Raw genomic sequence first — 9,068 nt, forward strand, 5'->3', positions numbered from 1 at the left:
CCTTTGAGCCACCAACCTAGCTTTATTTCTAACAACATTGCCATGTTCATCCATTTTATTCTTAAAAACCCATTTGGTGCCTATAATAGGATGATCACTAGGCTTAGGTAAAAGATTTCACACTTAGCTACTTTTAAATTGGTCAATTCCTTTTACATAACCAATATCCAATAATCATATCCTAAGGCCTCATCTATATTCTTAGGTTCAATATGAGATAGAAAAGTAACATAATTACACACATTGTAAGAAGATCTAGTTCTTACCCTTTAAGTTGGATCACCAATAGTCTCACTATCTTTGACATGAAGATTCCACACTTGGCTGCTTTTAAATTGGTCAATTCCTCTTGCATAACCAATATCCAACAATCATCTCCTAAGGCCTCATCTATATTCTTAAGTTCAATATGAGATAGAAAAGTAACATAATTACATAAATTGTAAGAAGATATAGTTCTTACCCTTTAAGTTGGATCACCAATAATCTCACTATCTTTGACATATCTCATTTTTCTATGGTGATTTTGTTCTTTCTCTATATGTTGTGGCTTCTCTAGAAACTCATCATCCTCTTTTTAAAGTTCTCCTCAATGTCATGAGATTAATCATTGATATATTCTGGAAGTATACCTACAGCATCATCATCAAGATACACCTTTTGCAGAGGTGGATTAAATTCATCAAAGATAAGATGTATAGACTCTTTGACAACTAAAGTTCTTTTATTAAAGACTCTATAGGCTTTTAAATTCAAAGAATATCTTACAAAAATGCATTCATCACTTTTTGCATCAAATTTTCCAAGATTTTTTTTTCATTGTTCAAAACAAAACATTTGCAACCAAAAGGATGAAAATAACTTATATTCGACCTTTTTCCTTTAAAGAGTTCATAGGGAGTTTTCTTCAAGATTGGCCTAACCATAGCTCTATTTATAATATAACAAGAGATATTTTTGGCTTTTACCTAAAAATATCTAGGTAAATTATTTTCATAAATTATGGCTCTAACCATTTCTTCTAAAGTTCTATTTCTTTTTTATACTACCCCATTTTGTTAAGGAGTTTTAAAAGTAGATAAATTATGGCTAATATCATTGTCACTACAAAACACATTAAAGCCAAGGTTTTCAAATTCTTTTTCATGATCACTTATAATACTAGAATTGAATAGCCTTTTTCATTTTGTATTTGTTTGCTAAAAGTAATGAATTTTTCCAAAGTTTCATTCTTTGAATGCAAAAAGAGAACCAATGTATATCTAATAAAATCATCAACAATAACAAACCCATATTGTTTTCCACCAAGACTCATTGTTCTAGTAGGACTAAAAAGATCAATATAAAATAGTTAAAAAATTCTAGTAGTTGAAATACAATTCTTAGGTTTGAAAGAGATTTTTTTATGTTTTCCTTAAGCACATGCATCACAAACCTTGTCATTTTCATATTTTAATTTTGGTAAACCAATAACCAAATCATTTTGAGAAAGTTTTGAAATTACATGCATGCTTGCATGTCCAAGTCTTCTATGCCAAATGCAACTTTCATTTTCTTTTTGATCCATAAAACAAATATTTTTAGAGGATAGATCATCCAAATGCACTACAAAAATATTTTCTTGGCGATGTCCAACAAAAACAAGTTTGTTAGTCTTGATATCAATCACTCGACAGCACATGAATTCAAATATAGCTCTAAGTCCTTTGTCACATAATTGACAAATACTAAGTAAGTTATGCTTGAGTCCTTTTACAAGTAAAACATTTTTAATAGTAGTAGAAGAATTGTTACCAATAGAGCCAATCCCTTCAATTTGACCTTTAGAGTTGTCACCAAATGTAACATTTTCTTCACTTTTAGCTTTTAAGTCCTTAAAAAGAGTCTTGTCTTCGATCATGTGTTTTGAGCATCTATTATTAAGGTACCATGGATTGTTTTGCTTGAATTTACTTTGTAACAATACTCATTCACCTACAAGAGCATAATTAAAATTTTGTTTTAGGGTACCCAAACTTTTTTAGGTCTTTGAGTGTAAACACTAACAATTCTTATATCTTTTGGAATCCACTTCATTTTAGCAATCTCATCTTAAGATGTGCTAACTCTTTTTGGAATCCACACTCTTCTAGTGAGTTTATCTTTGTAAGTGACTTTCTTCAAGGAACAATATTGTATAAAATGACCTAATTTATAACAATATGCACATATGGATCTTTGTTGCCACCATTATAGCCTAATCCATTTTTATCAAAAAATGCTCTTTGTGTTTCAAATTGAGTTTTTAATATCCATATAAAATCTAAAAAATGTGTTATGCAAATTTTCATTTTTCTTAGTCAAATCATTAACATTCAATTTTAAAAGGTCAATTTCCTTTTTTAAGTTATCCTTTGCTTGAGTCAAGAGTTCATTTTCTAACTTCAACTTAAAGATTATTTTTCTATATTTCATGTTTATACTCTCAAATTTTATAGCTAATTCATCATAAGCATCTTGCAATTCATCAAATACGTATGAATTTAAATTATATGGATTAAAAATTACCTTGGGTTCATCAAGAGCCATGAGACATAGATTGGTTACTTTCTTTTCATTTGATTTATCATCGGAGAAGTCACTATCACTCTATGTTACAACCATTGCTTTTTTTTTTGGCTTCATCATGTTTTGTTTCTTCTATAAAGGACAATTGAATTTGATATGACCTAGTTTGTTGCGTTCATATCAAATAATCTGATCTCTTTTTTTTCTACTTAATTCTTCTTTAATCATTTCCTATGTGGTCTTCTTCTACTTGAGAACTTGTTCATCCTCATAAACTTTTCGAATCTTTTTACAAACATAGTAATTTCTTCATCTTCATCATCCTTATCTTGTTTAAGATTTTCTTCATCTTCTTGAAAGGTTGATTTGAGAGTAATGCCACCTTTCTTAATGGTCCTTATCCCTTTTTAGCTTCATCTCATAGGTAAGGAAAGAGCCCATTAGTTCATATAAAAAAAATGTGTAAAGATCTTTGGATTCTTTAATTACTGTCATTTTAGCTTCCTAGACTATTTAGAATTTTCTTTACCATTTTCACATTTGAGTAAATTTTTCCAAGAGCCTTTAAACCATTAATAATGTCGGTGAAGTGGTTTGACATTTTAGCAATGGTTTTATCTGATTTCATCTTGAATAACTCATAATCATGAGTGAGCATGCCAATTTTGATCTCTATCACTTGATTGGTACCTCATGAGTGATGGGCAACTTGTCTTAAATTTTCTTTGCATTTTCACACAAAAAAACTCTATTGTGCTCATTAAGCCCCAATACACAAAAGAGTGTATGCATTTCTTTGGCATTGAGTTGAGTCATCTTCATATCATTGACATCCTATTCACTTTCTTGCTTGATCACCTCTCTACCATCCATCATCTTCACTGGAATTTGAAGACTATTTATAATGACCCTCCAAACTTCATAATCATTGGCTTGAATAAACTATCTTATCCTAGTCTTCCAATATGAGTAATTGTCACCAACAAATAGAAGAGGTCTTATAATTAAATGGCTTTCACTTCTAAGAGATGTAGCAACCATTTCATTTGTCATGAGACATACTTCTTGTTGCCTACTATATTTGTTGTAGCTTGATGATGGTTGCTCCACATTAATCATCATATTTCTTTGAGCCATTTTCAGGATCACTCTTGATTTGTTAGACCTACAAAAAAAGTACTAGCTTTAATACCAATTGTTAGCTCAAAGACTTGAAATAAACTAAGATGGGGATGAATTGGTTGATAATAAAATCTCAAAAATCAATACCTAATAAGCACAAATTTTGCAAAATAATTTTTCTAAACAAATAAACATAATAAATGTAAGTAAACTAACAATCTTAAAAACAAGAGATAGAGATAGAGAATTAAACACCAAGATTTATAGAGATTTGGTCCTTCATTTAAGCACTTACGTCCTCTCCTTCAGCCTTACTTACTAAGAAGTTTAATCTACTATGTATTGAATGTTACAACCTAGCTTCTCAAAGCTCTACATAATCAACACCATAAACTCTTAAGGGTTATCCTCTTCTTTAAGCTCACAATCTCATAATACAAAATTTTTGAAGTGTTTTGCAAACTTAAAGAACCTTTCTAAGGTTGGGTGTTTGCTAACTTAAAGTACAAAATAAAATTGAGAAGAAGATTAAAAGAAAAACTAACACAATAAGAGATTTTTAGCACTTTTCTCTCTTGAATTAGTTTTGATACTCGAAAAAGATGGTTGGTAGAGGCAATAAGTTCTCTTAGCTTTTCATACTTTTCATTTATAGTAGAAACCTTCATTTATATGTTGTAAAAAAAAGATAGCCATTGCTTGCATTTAATGCTTGAAACCTATAAAATTTTAGATAAAAAAATAATCGTTAGGGCTTTTTAGGCATTAAAAAATTGATCAGGTAAGAGAAAAGATCGATTCTTCCCCTTAGAGGATCAATCCCTTCTATCTTAAAATGCTCAAAACTCAATTTTGTTTTCACAATATGTTTTGTTTTAGTTCCAAAATAATTTTTGGCAAGATAAAAGGCTAAAAAAATGTTCAATTTAAAATTAAGTAAATTTAATTCAAGTTAGGCAAATTTTTTTTGTCATTTCAAAAACTTTTATTAATTCAAGGCTAAGGATCAAGCACTTACCACTACACTAAAAGCTATAGCTGATAGTGAAGGTGCAACTTTATTTTCTTATTTTTTTTGGTAACACAAAGTCATGTACTAAGTGACATGTAGACATAAAAAGCTTTGCAAAACCTTTTTGGGATACCTCACCCATTGGGCCTTAGCAAGTTGGGTTATCATACACCAAAATTCGATCCACCATGGGATGCTTTACCCAGATGAACCGATATATCAAGTTCCTAAAGGAGATCGTTGGACCCTATGATCCAACAATCTCCCCTCCAATAGCATCTAAAGAACTCAAACATGCAACCTCACTTTGATACCAATTTTCAAGATTAAGTGTTTACCACTACACCAAAAGTTATAGTGATAGTGAAGGCGTAACTTTATTTTCTTTTTTTTTTGGTAATACAGAGTCTCGTACTAAGCGATAGGTAGACATAAGAGGTTTCGTAAAGCCTTCTTGGGATACCTCACCTATTGGGCCTCGACAGATTGGGTTGCCACACACCAGAAGCCAATCCATCATAGGATACCTCACCCAGATGAATCGATATATCAAGTCTCTAAAGGAGACCACTGGACCTTGTGATCTAACAATCTCCCCCCCCCAATAACACCTGAAGGACTTAAACCTGCAACCTCGCTCTAATACTAGTTTTCATAATCAAGTGCTTATCACTACATCAAAAGCTATAGCTAATAATGAAGGCGTAACTTTATTTTCTTATTTTTTTTGGTAATGCAGAGCTACGTACTAAGCAATAGGTGAACATAAGGTGCTTTATAAAGCTTTCTTAGGATTTCTCACCCATTGGGCCTCGATAGGTTAGATTGCCATATACTAGATTTTGATCCACCATAAGATACCTCACTTATATGAACTGACATACCAAGTTTTTGGAAAAGATCACTGGACCCCATAATCCAACAAAGCATTTATCCTTTATGTGTATTGTTTTGTTGCAATGATCACACTTAGGTTTTTGCTTTGATCTTTGGCTTTGATTGTGCTGGATTAAGCCTTAAAAGTTGTGGACTTATTGCTCGATCTTAGGTTGGCACTTTGATGTACTTTTTCAGAACATAGCAGAAGTAAGCTTTGTTGAAAGTAGGCAATGGTTTCATGCATAAAATGTTTGATCTTACCATTGAATAAGAATCATTTAGTCCTATTATAAACAAGTGAAATTTTTCTTACTCTCTTTTTACAGTTATTACTCTACATGTGCATGAAGATAAACTCCAAGTCAATCTTACAAAATTTTAAGCTTGGTATAATAGGCTAATGTTATCATGTCCTTTTGCTAAGTATTAGTGATTTCCTTCTTGATCTCATGAATCTTACCACTTTTTTTAAAAAAAAAAAACCTCTCAAGCATTTTCCAAATTTCACTAGTTGTATCATGTTAAGCCATACTACTATGAAGTTCTTCATTAAGAGAGTTTAATAGCTAAGACATTACCATTGCATTATAGGTTTCCCAATTTTCTTCGAATGGATTTCCTGCTACTGGTTTTGGTATTTTACCATTGATAAACCTTATCTTGTGTTTAGAATTAAAGGCATGAGAATGGTTTATCTCTAAATAGGATAATTTATCCCTTTCAACAAGTGAGTTACAATATGATCACCTGGCCTATTAGAATTGTTTAGCTGGTAGTGCAATGGCTTCTCTTTGGAGGTCATTGCAAAAGCTACTTCATTCATTGAGCTTTTAGTTGTTGAATATTTGATTACCACTTCAAGTCTTTTTATTCTAGTTTTTCAAGTATTAATGTTTCTTGTTTAACCTTAAATCTCTAACCCAAAGTTTGCTTGAATCTAGCTTTGATATCATGTAAAAGTTTTGAGCTTTTGTAAGTTTGTGTTTATAATAAAAAGTACAAAACTCTATAAATTTCATTGATGTAATCAAGATTATATATATATATATATATATGAAAAAGAATTATTTACAAGAGTTTTATAGTAAAATAGAAAGTAACTTTAAAAAGAAAAAATTAACCAAGAATTAGCAACTATTGCCTAAACATCTTTTAGTATTAGACAACGGTCAATCAAAAAACTAGGAAAGATGACTGGATGTGATTTTGCTGATATTATTGTAGATAAACATGGAATGTCTTTGATTTGCTAATCTACCATATTGATTTTATAAGCTGTAGTATTGCAAAGCAATAAGGAAATTGAGCAGTAATACTACAACGACTTTGAGTAAATTAAGGAGCTAAATTAGCTCAAGTAATATGTAATGTTCAACACATTGTCTAGAGAATGATGTAATTCCCATATAAAAGAGAGAAAAACTTTTATTACCGAGGTGAAGTGATATGTAAAATTAATAATCAATTTTATCTGTTTAATATATCAATTAAATTCTTGCTGCATCTGAAAATTGTAATATTTTTATATTTTCAAAGTAATATTCGTTGTAATAAGTTCAAAAATAATTTGTGTATTTTTTTACTTTTTAAAGAATTTATATATAATATAATTTTTTGTTTTTCTTTTATTATGAATTTAATAGATTGGTTTTTTTTTTCTAATTCAAATTTTTTTTACATAATTTATATTGTAAAAATCAATTACCTATCAATAAATATAATTATTAATTTAATAATTTAATTATATTTTATTATAAAATAAATAAATACTACTAATATTTTACAAAATTTTATTTTTAAACAACTTTAAAATTATTAATTTGTATAACTATTACTATACATGATTATTTTCATATTTTTAAACAAAATCATGTTTGATATTAAATAAAATCAAATATAGTGATTTTTAATTCTTAAAATTTAAAGATTATTAATCAAATAAAATGATTTCAAATTATGAACGTCAAGATCATTTTAGCAATAAAATCACTCTGATGATTACATTACTATGATGATTTTATAAAAGATATTAAATACTACCTTAAGAAAAAAAAAATTGGAACAAACCTAAAAGAGAAAGTAAATTAAATTTTCTTTGAGTTTATTCTAGCAACTAAAAGTCAGGCCCAAATTATATTTCAATTCAGCACAAAAGGCAAAAATATATCTTGGGCTTTAGCAAAATTAAAATTTGTATGGATTTGAGATATATGATTTAAAAATATTTAATTATTTGTTGATGGAATTAAATTATTTAAAATCAACACTTATAATAAAAAAAATAGTTTAATTGCTTAAAATTTTAAAAAAGGAAGGATTTTTATAAGAAAAACTAAAAAAATTTATATATGAAATTGAATTAATTAAAATATTTAATATTCTTTTATCATCCTATTTTTTTTAAATGTCTTGTTGTTTAAAATAAATATATAAACTAATTATAGATACTCCATTTTGTCTAAAAAATTTTTTTGAAATTGAAATGGGTTTCGATTATGAATTGGACCTTAACACAAAAAAATTCCGAGCCCAAAAGATTAAAAACCCACAAAAAAGGCATTGATTTTAATTTAATTTTGATTTAAATTTAAATTTTGCTTTTAATTTTAATTTTAATTTAATCTTATTTTGGTCAAAATTTATCAAAGTCAAAGTAAAAAAATTTCAAAAAACTGAAAGAAAAACATAAGAATTAGAATTCTTGAAAATCTTGGATTTGTTTGACTTTAGATCCAATCTCAGATTTTGAAATTTAGCGATGGATTAATTTTGGAAAGACTTGAGGCTCAATTTAATCAAAGAAAAAAAGATTATATAAAATTGAATTTGAGGAAAATATTCCTAAATTCAATGGAATTTAAAGTTTTCCAAATCTAGAGAGATTGAATCCCTTTAAAAAGAGCTTCAATATGTGAGCTAAAGGACATAACAAGCAATAGGCAAAACAAGCTCAAGCAAACTTAAAGCTATTTAAGCATTCATAGCAACTAAAAAAAAAATTTCTAGGTTTATGGTTCTTGAATTTTGAGTTTTCTAGAAATTTGGCTTTGGGGTTTTGGGTTCTTAGAGTTGTTTGGGAAGTGGTTTGTCCTAATCTTTAGGTTTTTGTTTGATTTTTAGAATCGAGCTTGTTAGAAGTCTTCTAGGTTTTGATTTTGATTTTGGTTTTTGTTTGAGCTTATTTCTGGGATATTTATTTAATTTTTGGGGAAAAATTGTGATTTGTTTCTAGGTGTTAATTGTGTATTTTGCTTCTTTTTTGGAATTTAGGTTAAGTTTTTGGGCTTTTTAAAATTTCTAGGTTTTTTTTTAATTTGTTTGAATTTTTTGACAAATCTTGAATTTTTCAATGAACTTTACAGCAACTAGAAGAACTTACGGTGGTTGGAATCTGGGTTTCACTACCGTTTTTTTATTAAATTGGATGAATTTCTTTTGCAAATCTAGAAAGAAGTTGGAAAAACTTGCTTAGAGAAAGGAAGGAGTGAATTCAAAAGAAAAAAAAAAG

The sequence above is a fragment of the Durio zibethinus genome, chromosome 9 (assembly GCF_047325235.1).
Source record: "Durio zibethinus cultivar Kanyao isolate XHJ-2024 chromosome 9, ASM4732523v1, whole genome shotgun sequence".
In the NCBI taxonomy this organism is placed as follows: Eukaryota; Viridiplantae; Streptophyta; class Magnoliopsida; order Malvales; family Malvaceae; genus Durio; species Durio zibethinus.